The 14683-nt window shown below is 39.1% G+C and overlaps 3 long non-coding RNA genes across 14 annotated transcripts; 1 reads left to right on the top strand and 2 right to left on the bottom strand.

Moving 5' to 3' along the window:
• The first annotated feature begins 383 nt into the window (after window positions 1-383).
• Window positions 384-11252, top strand: LOC146685385 (uncharacterized). Of its 11 annotated transcripts, XR_014916792.1 has the most exons (11): window positions 390-761; window positions 2160-2341; window positions 2467-2931; window positions 3417-3573; window positions 3826-3864; window positions 4040-4159; window positions 4302-4463; window positions 8336-8449; window positions 9175-9332; window positions 9759-9816; window positions 10770-11252. It is a non-coding gene; the product is annotated as an uncharacterized LOC146685385 (long non-coding RNA). The 11 variants fall into 11 exon arrangements; XR_014916786.1 differs by having other exon boundaries at window positions 384-449; window positions 681-761; window positions 3417-4159; XR_014916794.1 differs by having other exon boundaries at window positions 2467-2524; window positions 2707-2931; window positions 3417-4159.
• On the bottom strand, window positions 5274-7031 carry LOC146685386 (uncharacterized). The gene is made up of 2 exons (XR_014916766.1): window positions 6710-7031; window positions 5274-5756 (listed from the first exon to the last, which is right to left on the bottom strand). It is a non-coding gene; the product is annotated as an uncharacterized LOC146685386 (long non-coding RNA).
• Window positions 11253-12068: 816 nt separating the features above from the next.
• Window positions 12069-14365, bottom strand: LOC146685384 (uncharacterized). Of its 2 annotated transcripts, none has more exons than XR_014916924.1 (5): window positions 14183-14365; window positions 13593-14084; window positions 12662-13109; window positions 12367-12486; window positions 12069-12224 (listed from the first exon to the last, which is right to left on the bottom strand). It is a non-coding gene; the product is annotated as an uncharacterized LOC146685384 (long non-coding RNA). The 2 variants fall into 2 exon arrangements; XR_014916923.1 differs by having other exon boundaries at window positions 13593-14057.
• Between the last annotated feature and the right edge of the window lie 318 nt (window positions 14366-14683).

Below are 14683 nucleotides of genomic sequence, written 5' to 3'. Positions count from 1 at the left end.
TCTTGTCTCTTCCTCCTGCTCTTCTTCCTTCTTCTCCTTCTCCTCCTCCGCACATGAGCTGCAAAGCTCCTCGGTGCCTGGCAAAAATTCTTCTTCGCTGTCAGAAGTATCTCCACTGCTTGTGGAGAGTGCAAAACTGCAGCAACAGCCTCCTCTAAACAGAGTGCACGCTTCATTGTGTCTGTGCAGAAATGACCACTCAGACCAGGCTGCAAAGTATTCTCATAGACTTCAAAGGTGCACCTGAATAAACATGCTATACCATACATCCAATAAGAGAGAGGAGGCACACTCTTGATCAAGAAAAAACATAAACGCACGCCTTTGATCTCTCTCCCCCCCCCCCCCCCCCTCTCTTTCTCTCTCTCTCTCACACACACACGCACATACATACACACACAATACCATTTTATGGTGGTTAGCTGTTTTATTGTCATGCATTTTACAAGGTAAGATAACCATGTCCTGCATTCAAAACCACTGAAAATGTCTATGGTGGTGCTGTGCCTAATATTGTGCTGGTGTATGCTGGGTAATGGCACAGCTAGCGACTGGGTGACTTTATTCACCCGCTTCGGCTGTTATCAGTCCATACAATGGGCGTTATTAGCACAAATCAGTCCCATAGATATGGAACATCTCCTGCTAGATTGTTCAGAAGGTTGTTATCATCCATCCAGATGGAGGATCACTAACAGGAGCGTGGGAAGACTCCAGAATCCACTCTGGCTGCAATCCGGTGGATACAGCAGTGTTTACAGGTAATACCATTTAAACGGACAGCATTTATAGAAAAAGTCAGCGAGTGTCAATAATGTTAATGTGGTTATCTTAGTAATACACCGAGTGCTAATATAACAGCTTTAAGATGCATTTGTAGATGTTATTACGTGTTTTACCGTCTTTATTGGTGCTAGCTTAAAGTTACGGTGTAAACGTTAGCTTATATTGGAGTAAAGTTGTTACTGTTTAAACGATGTTAGCACAGAAATATTAGCTTCTGTCATGACTGACGAAGTACTAGTTAATAAAGTTTCCAGTAAAGTGTTTAATCGCAGCCACAGACTGACAGCAAATATCTCGATTAGCTTCAGTGCATCTGTAATAAATATGTGCAAGTTTCAGTGCTTCGTTTAAACTGTATGATACTTATACTGACCCAGGGTCAGTGTAAAATACAATCCTAGCTGTGTGAACAAAGCCTGGCTCCTTTAATCCTGCATGAAAAACCTCAGGATGCAGGCTATTATTACTCTTTCCTGCTGGCACACCTGTCACACCTGAGAGTCAGCTAGAAACGTACAGTGACGTGGACATCATGCAAAGACTGCCAGACTCTGTAATACTGCAAATGATCAGTGACTCAAGTTAACACTAAACTCTCTGTGTGCTGAACATTTAGGATTGAGTCAGGCTGCATCTGTGTTAGTCCTCTGACAGACTGGTGACCTGTCCAGGTGTGCTCTACCTATGACTACTGGGACAGGCTCTAGCTCCTGTAATAGAAATTTTATGTTATTCTCATTTAAAGCATTTAAGTGCTTATGCATATGCTTAGTTGTGACACTGTTATAGACTGTTCAATGAAAGTTTCTAAAACTAGATGAACTTACTTCAGCAGTTTGAGAAAACAACTCCCTTTACAGGTGCTGATAACGCTGAAGTAGCAGAGCTGACATGACTGAACTGTGATGTTTGATGTGTGTTTGCTCTCCTGTGCGCAGTAATAAATAGCTTGATCACAGCTCTTTCTGTGTTGCAGACTTTATTTAAAAAATTCCACGACACCCCCCACCCTCCCACTGTGAACATGAATTGAATATTCTGAAGACATTTGTTTAAATAGTTCTAGAAATCTGAGCTGTTGGTGTGTCCTTGGATTGTGTGGTAATAATATTAGAGCCTGCAATCTTTCTTACTGAATCTCTACTATGAGTCATGTTACCTGAGATTAATTCTATGTTTACCTGTCAGCCTGGACGAATGTGCTGTGTGAAGGAAATTAAATTAAATCAGATCTGAAATGCGTACATTTAAGGAACCTGTTCATATTTAATTGAAATATGAACCAGTGATTTTTTGATTGCTGATTCCAAGAGAGTCTTTGTGGAAATCCTCTTTGGCTTTTTGTTATTTTAATTCTCTTTTCTGTTTTCCAGAACAGTTCTCCACAGTCACTGTCCATATGGGTCAGTGGGACCAAGAAGCACTCTGCTAATGTGTGGACTCTGACCAGCAACATCCAGCAAGACCCAGACAGCGTTTTCTATCTCCCAGCTGGAGTTTTTTGTTTGTCTGTGACTGGAGAGTCAGATTTTTGTTGAGCTTCATACTTGCAGAGGTAAGTCAGTTTGCAGAGATCCCTCCCACCCTGGCTTTTATGTGCTAGATTTCTTATCTGAAACAGTAATATTTCAGTGACTGCTGCTTATACCACAGGTTAATACTGTTACTGATCCCTGATAGGAGAATCATCAATTTTGCCAGCAAAGAAGCCTGGTGGATGTTTGTTTACAGTCTGATGGTGGGACGTCATGCTCTGCATCTTTAAAGTTTGTCTCTTGATTATTATTCATACCCAGTAATGTGAAGTATGCTCATATCTACTATAACTGAACCAACCTGGTGCTCTTCATTTATGGAGGCTGTTGAGTCTGAATGTTGGATGTTGTGTATCTCGTGTTCTCTGGGCTTTGTTGTCCTCAGTCTTTTTGCAGGATCAGAAAACAAAACCAGGAGGCGCGTAAATGTTTCTTCTCCATGATGTTTCTTCAAATGTTTCTTCTGGATGATGATATGACCGTGACACGGGATGCCACCTTTGGTCTTGTGATGAAGCAAAGCTCAGGAAGAAGTGTGATTAAATGGTACCCACATGTGTGCTGCTGAGAAGGATGTACAGGGGCACCTGCAGCCAAATCCAAGCTTCAGGTTAGTTGTAGTTGCAGAACGCTATAGGACTGAGACAGCTGAGGCATCAAATGTTTGATTAAACGGATGAAAAAGAGAAGTTTTTTCCCTATAATTATCACTTCTTAAAATCTGTAGCAACTTCAAGTCTTTCAGCATGCTGAGCATGCTCAGAATGTGACAATATATTTTTGTTCAATATTTAATTTCTTTCAGTTGCAATTGTTAAATGAAAAAAAAAATATTCTTATAATTTAGCAAACTAATTTATCAAAAAAAATATATATACATATATCTGTAGTAGTTTTAATGAATTAATTTGACACCTGTATTGAAAATACCATATTGTATTCATACAGAATCAGTATGGTATCATTGTTTGTCTGTTCACTGATTGTTGAAGCTAAGAGCTACTTTGATCTGTTTAGATCTAAAGTATCCAAAGTTGAGCTCTAATGTTTCTTCACCCCTGTGTGTGTGATATGTGATTTCCTACATGCTGGCAGAGCGGCAGTTTGTGCTCACAAATGGTGACGGTGTGGAGAGACGGTGGTGTTTCCTCAGAAGAACCAGCAGAGTCACAAAGGACACCAGTCCATCTCACCACCTTGACTTGCTGACTGATGTTCGTCTGCACTGCACAGAGGAAATCAACTAACCGAGGTTTGTCCAGTGACGTGTTATGAAATGTATATTTGTTTTATGCTTACAGATATGTTTTTCTTGACAGAGGCTCTGCAGAGGTTAGACAAAGCAGAGAAAACATGTGCTTTACATTTTACTGTGATTTATTGAGATATTTGTTGCCTGATGTTCAGCAGGAATGGAGAAATAGAATCAAAGGGAGATGTTTTTGATGTTTTTGTAATGATGTAAGTAAATCTTCAATATTATTTATTTGCTTGGTTATATTAGGAGTGTTTCTGAGTGAGGGGGAGAGGAGTCATCATCCAGGTAAAGTGACGTAGATCAGTGGATACACTTGTCTCCCCTTTAAAGGAGACGATCCAAGTCATCCTTAAATGTTAGTGCTTTCAAATACACAAACATTTTTAAAGGACAAAAATGAACATCCAACTTTGACTGTAATACAAAATAAATCTTTGCATGTGTGTTTTCAAACTCTCAGATGGGGAGCATATCAGTCTTGGACTGTCTAACCTGCCGGAGCAGCACTGAATGACCACCGCACGAGCATGTTCCTGCAACATTCAGCATCTGATCCTTCATCTGTGTGCTTCTGCTTTTGGTAAGTAGAGTTACCCAACTCCAGTAACTCTAAACACATGCCATCCATTTCTAACGGCCTGGTTACTTCCTGTCAGTTACTTTAGAAACCATGTGGTCACCTGACCTAACACTGTTTCTTCTTCTTCCCCTTAATGTTGAAGTGTCAAATGTCACACAGCTGGAGAGGAAACTACACCAGTGTACTGGGATGTTTCAGCAACACGTGCCAGATGCTGTTCCTTCATGGTGACATCACCAGAGACAGTCCCGCCCACCTCAGGACCCATTGATTATGATGATCTGATCCATCAAATCCCCAGCAGGTGAACCTTATTCATGACATAACACCGCAACAATGTAAAAAATTAAACAGCAACAGTCTAAATGTAAAGTGCATTCTAAAGTCCTCTTCAATAAATTGTATGCAAAGAGTCATTCAGGTCACTACAGAACCCAGAGTCTTCATCATTAAATCTCTGGTTGCTTCATTTTTATATCCTATATCAGATATTTTAAAGGTTAGCTTAGGTAAAGTTCCATTCTCATGGTGAGGCAAAATGCTTTATGTGTGTGTGTGTGTCATGAACGGCTATAAAAGGCCTATAATTAAAGAACAAAGCGGGGTTTGAGTTCGAGTTGCGGCAGACTGTCACTACTTGTAAATGGAACGCAGCCTTCCTACGGCAGACAGCTAATAACAGGAATCGGACGCGGTCCAGCCAAGTCCACAGCAACCACCATAGCAACCGCCTAGCATGACCTTAAAAACATATTCTGTCTTCATAACTATCAAAATCGTGAAATGATTTGCAAAGTGTGAAAGTGTTACAGCTGCAGAGAGCTATGGCGGTATCTATGGAAGCTGTTTACATAGATAATAATATACGATGTAACCATGGAGACAGTCAGTCACGTGAGCTAGCGGTGCACGTTTACTACAGTGAATAAGGTGATTGAGTGCACAGCGTCCACACTCTGCAGGGGGTAAAGACATTACTTCAATATTGTTTTATATTGATATATATTTGCCTTCTGTTGACCATCACCTCAGGTTCACCATTACAGTTTCAGCATACAAATGCACACTGTCTAAACACATTCAAAAACTCATGTCTCAGAAATAAGCACAGCTGTTCATGTTTGTCATTAGAGTTTTATTTGTAAGAAAATTATGAACTTCATATTGTGCATTAAATAAAAGAACATTTCACAACTCTTGAGTCAACAGAAACAGGTAACAGAAATGTCTCTAATGTGTACAGTGTAGTGTAAGCATTAAAAGATCATAAAGGAAACACTAACATTTATGTGAAACTAATTGTAATAAAAAATGAGCAGGTGCTTTATAGATTTAAAAGAAAGAATCTGAAAACAACACTTTTTTGGTCTAAGTGATCAAAGTAGAAAACAGAACTGATGTTCAAGAACAAACCGTAGCTGCACTAATATTACACATCTCGATCGTTGTACTGAACAGACATGTTGCTTTTAAAACCACATGCAGTGTGTGACCATGACTGTTCACTGAGACCATGAACGCCACTTCGCTGAAGCATTCTTATTCTTCTTCTTGCCATTAAATTGGAAGCAGAAGCAGCACGAGCTGATTTGATCTACTGAAAGGAAAAAGCAGAACATCTGAGTTGAAACCAGTCAGCTGAAATCATTAAGACAGGAACAAATTCAATGCAGTGTCTCAAGTGGCTTAGCCTGTTACAACTGTTGATACAAGCTAAATACGGTTAACACACAGTGTCAGGGAGCTCCAGTGTGGGAACTAGTGGCTTTAGGTTTGTAGTCATTTAACTTTCATCCATTCATTCATTTAATTCAGGAGGAAGAAATGCCAGGTTGGTGCAGGCTGGTTACATGCATTTGGTCCCATGCTGTCTTTAATTAAATGACTTGGTTCATTTTATGGCTGGGCTGTATGTGGGGTTATATCATGTTATTTGGGCAGGAGTACCTGTCCCCTGTTAGACTTAGAAAGTTTCTCCATAAGTAGAGTTTCTAACTCTTCTAGCACATCTGTGGCTGACAGCTTTTTGGTGGCTCTTTTTACCCCACACTGGTTGTGAGTGTGTAAATAGCCCCACTAGTTCTTTTGGGTTGCAGTTAACTTGGGAGGAAGGGGTGGGTATGCCATGATTAGGTGAATAACAATTATATGGGATACATAAATTTCACAATGCATGCATATATCTCTATCAATTAAACCTGGCCTGAGGGCTGCCATTTTTTACATTCAGTTATTTCTCTTAGAAATGTTGGAACTAAATAATGAATGTGTTACAGTTAAAGTGAAACACTGGTCAGTGTAAATGGCTCATTGGGACACAGAAACCTTTAAATTAAACCTGATATCTAGTGTCAAACAATATCAAAGCTGTAAAAGATGTTTACAGTCAGAATTTATAAAACTTTGATTGTAAATAAATTCAAACAAGTGAGCTTTTCTCTTTGTGCTGAATATCAACACTGTGGTTTCTTAGACTGTAAGCTTTACTTTAGTGCAACCAGTTGCAGAAGCTGCCACTCCAAATGTCTTTTGATAACAAGAAAAAAATACCTTTTCAGTACACGGCCTGAAGTTCTTCTCCGACATCTTCTGCAATCGGCTTTGTCTGCTGGTTTGAAGACAATAAACCACAAAAAAGATGATTTAGTCACTTTGTCTGTGTCATGCAGCTCGAATGTGTCGTGTAACGATGTTGAATAGCCGTCGTTATCCCTCTGCTTTGAGCCTTTTATCAAAAGTTACAGCTAACTTCATGAAGTTGTACAAAAAGGCTTCATTTCGCCGAGACAGTGCGTTTCTGACTATTACATGCATTTGAATGGAGTTCTTGCACGAAACAAAGTATAAGTTTTCATTATGTGAATAACTTGTATTTTACACTGACCCTGGGTCAGTATCAACTTCATGAAGACAGCTGTAACTTTTGATAGAGGACTCACACACACACACATATTTATGGCTTTGCCTTATAGAATTCAGCATCTCCGTGCTGAGGAAATAGGTTTTGCAGCTGTTTGAGCTAAAATTTTCAAGTTATTCACAAATTAAAACCTATACTTTGTGTCGGGCGAGAACTCCATTCAAAATGCATGTAATAGCGAGAAACGCACTAACGTGGTGAAATAAAGCGTTTTTCCATAAACTTCATAAAGACAGCTGTAAATTTTGAGAGAAGACTCACACACACATATTTATGGCTTTGCCTTATAGACTATAGATAAATAGATAAATATGTTTGTCTGAGTCTTCTATCAAAAGTTACAGCTATTTATATGAAGTTGTACAAAAACGCTTTATTTTGTCAACACAGTGCGTTTCTGACGATTACATGCATTTGAATGGGGAACTCGCCCGAAACAAAGTATAGGTTTTCATTATGTGAATAATTTGAAAATCTTAGCTCACACAGCTTTAAAACCTATTTCCTCAGCACTGAGATGCTGAATTCTATAAGGCAAAGCCATAAATATGTGTGTATCAACAGTTACAGCTGTCTTCTTGAAGTTGATACTGACCCAGGGTCAGTGTAAAATACAATCCTAGCTGTGTGAACAAAGCTTGGCTCCTTTAATCCTGCATGACAAACCTCAGGATGCAGGTTATTATTACTCTTTCCTGCTGGCACACCTGAGAGTCAGCTAGAAACTTACAGTGACGTGGACATCATGCAAAGACTTCCAGACTCTGTAATACTGTGAATGATCAGTGACTCAAGTTAACACTAAACTTTAAACAGTACCTCTGTGTCTCTGTGTGCTGAACATTTAGGATTGAGTCTGCATTGACTTTATTTATTGAGACTTTAATGTGTTAAAAGCAGGTTGAAGACGGCTCAGAAACATTTGAAGATTAAAATTTAGCATTATAGCTTCTGGTGGTTTGTAAAGCCTATACTCAGCTGTAGTTTTTGTTACTAATTTATGTTTGTTGTTATTTAACACAGATTTCAGAAGAGCAAATATGCTTAATAGTTTAACTAGATTTCATTTGTCAGTGTGGGACTGCTGAGTCACCTGAAGAACTCATTTCATTCATTCTCCACATGATGTTCATTTACAGAAATGTTTCACAGGAACTGATTCCTCCCAAACTGTGAACTAGTGTCTTTCCATAGATTATCTCTGTATGAATGTACTTTTAAATGAAGGCAAGTGTTTGTCCTTTTTTGTTCCTCAGTTACAGTACGTGATATCTTGATATCAGGCGGTCAACACTGGGGGAAGACAAGAAGCAGACGTACTTCCAAGAGGGAGCTGCAGTGAGGACACAGCCAGGTCACTGAGGTCAGAGGTCAGAATCTGAAACAGCTCAGGTTTATATTTTAGGGGTTATAAAAAATCTAAATGTATTTATGAAGAAACCTTTAAATAATAGTCATAATTATGATTATTATAAGAAATATCAAACATTTAAGTGGATTTTCTGTTACACATATTGTGTTAGCCCTGCAATAAACTGGCAGCCTGTCTTTGTCCTGTATCAGCTGGGATAGGCTTCATCCTCCCGCAATCCTGAATTGGATACATTGTATTCCAATTATGTAATCTGATTATTTACAAAATCAAGGTATCTAATCAAAATGTAAGTAATAATTATAAAATGGGAAAGCAGAAATAAGTGTGACATGAATGTAACCGTGTTAGCTGACATAGAGGACAGCTACATGTAGTCTGAAAAACCTTTGTTGTCAAGTTTGCAGGTATATCAGCACGAGACATTCTTACATAGAAGAGACGTTAAAGTCTCTAACTCAGTGAAGCATTATTGGTCCCATCTGTTTGGATAAATATAGTAAGTTGATGTTTGTCCATTTATTGACACATTTTCTTAAGTGCTTATCCAGTTCAGGATCACAGTGGAGCTGCAGCTGGATATGTTCACTAAATAAACCTTACAAAAGTTAACAATAAACCTGCATCCATGTACGTTGTTGTCCACAGGATGAGAAAATCAAACTGGAACACTGTGGAACATGTTAATAAATGTTTGTGTGTTTATGCCTGCGTCTTTCACAGGAGGCGCTGGAAGGTTTCCCTAATAGTTCCTGGTGAATCAAAGCAGAACCATAAAGGTTGCTGGATTGCATGATGGCATTACCCCTGAGCAGTCATCCTGTTAAAGGAGGAACCAGTTAGAAGCTGTTTTCAAAGTAGCTGAGCAGATTTCATCTCAAGTAAGCGATTAACTGTTTGTTCATCTGTTCTGCCACTTAAAGAGCATTTAAGGACATCTTTCGAGTGTCCAGCTGAATTAATTCTACTGGCTCTCATGGTCATTTGTTATTATAGACATATTTTTCATGTTCATCCAGCTATTTAGTAAATTCTATCTATTTAGTAATATCCGTCAGCTATAAAATGTAATATAAATATAAAAATATCTAAATATCTCCTGCCCTTTATGTTTTAATGATGTAAGTCTGTTATCGTGTTACATTAGCATTCCTCACATATCAATGAGATGCTGAACAGTAAAATCCTACTGACGCAGCAGAGGGATAACGACGGCTATTCAACATCGTTACACGACACATTCGAGCTGCATGACACAGACAAAGTGACTAAATCATCTTTTTTGTGGTTTATTGTCTTCAAACCAGCAGACAAAGCCGATTGCAGAAGATGTCGGAGAAGAACTTCAGGCCGTGTACTGAAAAGGTATTTTTTTCTTGTTATCAAAAGACATTTGGAGTGGCAGCTTCTGCAACTGGTTGCACTAAAGTAAAGCTTACAGTCTAAGAAACCACAGTGTTGATATTCAGCACAAAGAGAAAAGCTCACTTGTTTGAATTTATTTACAATCAAAGTTTTATAAATTCTGACTGTAAACATCTTTTACAGCTTTGATATTGTTTGACACTAGATATCAGGTTTAATTTAAAGGTTTCTGTGTCCCAATGAGCCATTTACACTGACCAGTGTTTCACTTTAACTGTAACACATTCATTATTTAGTTCCAACATTTCTAAGAGAAATAACTGAATGTAAAAAATGGCAGCCCTCAGGCCAGGTTTAATTGATAGAGATATATGCATGCATTGTGAAATTTATGTATCCCATATAATTGTTATTCACCTAATCATGGCATACCCACCCCTTCCTCCCAAGTTAACTGCAACCCAAAAGAACTAGTGGGGCTATTTACACACTCACAACCAGTGTGGGGTAAAAAGAGCCACCAAAAAGCTGTCAGCCACAGATGTGCTAGAAGAGTTAGAAACTCTACTTATGGAGAAACTTTCTAAGTCTAACAGGGGACAGGTACTCCTGCCCAAATAACATGATATAACCCCACATACAGCCCAGCCATAAAATGAACCAAGTCATTTAATTAAAGACAGCATGGGACCAAATGCATGTAACCAGCCTGCACCAACCTGGCATTTCTTCCTCCTGAATTAAATGAATGAATGGATGAAAGTTAAATGACTACAAACCTAAAGCCACTAGTTCCCACACTGGAGCTCCCTGACACTGTGTGTTAACCGTATTTAGCTTGTATCAACAGTTGTAACAGGCTAAGCCACTTGAGACACTGCATTGAATTTGTTCCTGTCTTAATGATTTCAGCTGACTGGTTTCAACTCAGATGTTCTGCTTTTTCCTTTCAGTAGATCAAATCAGCTCGTGCTGCTTCTGCTTCCAATTTAATGGCAAGAAGAAGAATAAGAATGCTTCAGCGAAGTGGCGTTCATGGTCTCAGTGAACAGTCATGGTCACACACTGCATGTGGTTTTAAAAGCAACGTGTCTGTTCAGTACAACGATCGAGATGTGTAATATTAGTGCAGCTACGGTTTGTTCTTGAACATCAGTTCTGTTTTCTACTTTGATCACTTAGACCAAAAAAGTGTTGTTTTCAGATTCTTTCTTTTAAATCTATAAAGCACCTGCTCATTTTTTATTACAATTAGTTTCACATAAATGTTAGTGTTTCCTTTATGATCTTTTAATGCTTACACTACACTGTACACATTAGAGACATTTCTGTTACCTGTTTCTGTTGACTCAAGAGTTGTGAAATGTTCTTTTATTTAATGCACAATATGAAGTTCATAATTTTCTTACAAATAAAACTCTAATGACAAACATGAACAGCTGTGCTTATTTCTGAGACATGAGTTTTTGAATGTGTTTAGACAGTGTGCATTTGTATGCTGAAACTGTAATGGTGAACCTGAGGTGATGGTCAACAGAAGGCAAATATATATCAATATAAAACAATACTGAAGTAATGTCTTTACCCCCTGCAGAGTGTGGACGCTGTGCACTCAATCACCTTATTCACTGTAGTAAACGTGCACCGCTAGCTCACGTGACTGACTGTCTCCATGGTTACATCGTATATTATTATCTATGTAAACAGCTTCCATAGATACCGCCATAGCTCTCTGCAGCTGTAACACTTTCACACTTTGCAAATCATTTCACGATTTTGATAGTTATGAAGACAGAATATGTTTTTAAGGTCATGCTAGGCGGTTGCTATGGTGGTTGCTGTGGACTTGGCTGGACCGCGTCCGATTCCTGTTATTAGCTGTCTGCCGTAGGAAGGCTGCGTTCCATTTACAAGTAGTGACAGTCTGCCGCAACTCGAACTCAAACCCCGCTTTGTTCTTTAATTATAGGCCTTTTATAGCCGTTCATGACACACACACACACATAAAGCATTTTGCCTCACCATGAGAATGGAACTTTACCTAAGCTAACCTTTAAAATATCTGATATAGGATATAAAAATGAAGCAACCAGAGATTTAATGATGAAGACTCTGGGTTCTGTAGTGACCTGAATGACTCTTTGCATACAATTTATTGAAGAGGACTTTAGAATGCACTTTACATTTAGACTGTTGCTGTTTAATTTTTTACATTGTTGCGGTGTTATGTCATGAATAAGGTTCACCTGCTGGGGATTTGATGGATCAGATCATCATAATCAATGGGTCCTGAGGTGGGCGGGACTGTCTCTGGTGATGTCACCATGAAGGAACAGCATCTGGCACGTGTTGCTGAAACATCCCAGTACACTGGTGTAGTTTCCTCTCCAGCTGTGTGACATTTGACACTTCAACATTAAGGGGAAGAAGAAGAAACAGTGTTAGGTCAGGTGACCACATGGTTTCTAAAGTAACTGACAGGAAGTAACCAGGCCGTTAGAAATGGATGGCATGTGTTTAGAGTTACTGGAGTTGGGTAACTCTACTTACCAAAAGCAGAAGCACACAGATGACAGATCAGATGCTGAATGTTGCAGGAACATGCTCGTGCAGTGGTCATTCAGTGCTGCTCCGGCAGGTTAGACAGTCCAAGACTGATATGCTGCCCATCTGAGAGTTTGAAAACACACATGCAAAGATTTATTTTGTATTACAGTCAAAGTTGGATGTTCATTTTTGTCCTTTAAAAATGTTTGTGTATTTGAAAGCACTAACATTTAAGGATGACTTGGATCGTCTCCTTTAAAGGGGAGACAAGTGTATCCACTGATCTACGTCACTTTACCTGGATGACGACTCCTCTCCCCCTCACTCAGAAACACTCCTAATATAACCAAGCAAATAAATAATATTGAAGATTTACTTACATCATTACAAAAACATCAAAAACATCTCCCTTTGATTCTATTTCTCCATTCCTGCTGAACATCAGGCAACAAATATCTCAATAAATCACAGTAAAATGTAAAGCACATGTTTTCTCTGCTTTGTCTAACCTCTGCAGAGCCTCTGTCAAGAAAAACATATCTGTAAGCATAAAACAAATATACATTTCATAACACGTCACTGGACAAACCTCGGTCAGTTGATTTCCTCTGTGCAGTGCAGATGAGCATCAGTCAGCAAGTCAAGGTGGTGAGATGGACTGGTGTCCTTTGTGACTCTGCTGGTTCTTCTGAGGAAACACCACCGTCTCTCCACACCGTCACCATCTGTGAGCACAAACTGCCGCTCTGCCAGCATGTAGGAATCACATATCACACACACAGGGGTGAAGAAACATCAGAGCTCAACTTTGGATACTTTAGATCTAAACAGATCAAAGTAGCTCTTAGCTTCAACAATCAGTGAACAGACAAACAATGATACCATACTGATTCTGTATGAATACAATATGGTATTTTCAATACAGGTGTCAAATTAATTCATTAAAACTACTACAGATATATGTATATATTTTTTTTTGATAAATTAGTTTGCTAAATTATAAGAATATATTTTTTTTCATTTAACAATTGCAACTGAAAGAAATTAAATATTGAACAAAAATATATTGTCACATTCTGAGCATGCTCAGCATGCTGAAAGACTTGAAGTTGCTACAGATTTTAAGAAGTGATAATTATAGGGAAAAAACTTCTCTTTTTCATCCGTTTAATCAAACATTTGATGCCTCAGCTGTCTCAGTCCTATAGCGTTCTGCAACTACAACTAACCTGAAGCTTGGATTTGGCTGCAGGTGCCCCTGTACATCCTTCTCAGCAGCACACATGTGGGTACCATTTAATCACACTTCTTCCTGAGCTTTGCTTCATCACAAGACCAAAGGTGGCATCCCGTGTCACGGTCATATCATCATCCAGAAGAAACATTTGAAGAAACATCATGGAGAAGAAACATTTACGCGCCTCCTGGTTTTGTTTTCTGATCCTGCAAAAAGACTGAGGACAACAAAGCCCAGAGAACACGAGATACACAACATCCAACATTCAGACTCAACAGCCTCCATAAATGAAGAGCACCAGGTTGGTTCAGTTATAGTAGATATGAGCATACTTCACATTACTGGGTATGAATAATAATCAAGAGACAAACTTTAAAGATGCAGAGCATGACGTCCCACCATCAGACTGTAAACAAACATCCACCAGGCTTCTTTGCTGGCAAAATTGATGATTCTCCTATCAGGGATCAGTAACAGTATTAACCTGTGGTATAAGCAGCAGTCACTGAAATATTACTGTTTCAGATAAGAAATCTAGCACATAAAAGCCAGGGTGGGAGGGATCTCTGCAAACTGACTTACCTCTGCAAGTATGAAGCTCAACAAAAATCTGACTCTCCAGTCACAGACAAACAAAAAACTCCAGCTGGGAGATAGAAAACGCTGTCTGGGTCTTGCTGGATGTTGCTGGTCAGAGTCCACACATTAGCAGAGTGCTTCTTGGTCCCACTGACCCATATGGACAGTGACTGTGGAGAACTGTTCTGGAAAACAGAAAAGAGAATTAAAATAACAAAAAGCCAAAGAGGATTTCCACAAAGATTTCCTTCACACAGCACATTCGTCCAGGCTGACAGGTAAACATAGAATTAATCTCAGGTAACATGACTCATAGTAGAGATTCAGTAAGAAAGATTGCAGGGGGGGGTCATGGAATTTTTTAGATAAAGTCTGCAACACAGAAAGAGCTCTGATCAAGCTAATTTTTTACTGCGCCAGCACACGACACACATTGCAGTTCAGTCATGTCAGTGCTGCCACAGAGGTGGTGCTCCTACTTCTTTATGCATTCTAAGGAAGAGG

This window comes from Copadichromis virginalis, linkage group LG19 (genome assembly GCF_057382275.1).
Source record: "Copadichromis virginalis isolate Kocher_CV1m ecotype Utaka linkage group LG19, C_Virginalis_male_GT1.1, whole genome shotgun sequence".
NCBI lineage: Eukaryota > Metazoa > Chordata > Actinopteri > Cichliformes > Cichlidae > Copadichromis > Copadichromis virginalis.
The sequence above is the reverse complement of the archived record's forward strand: the minus strand, read 5'-3'. Positions and strand labels throughout refer to the sequence as shown.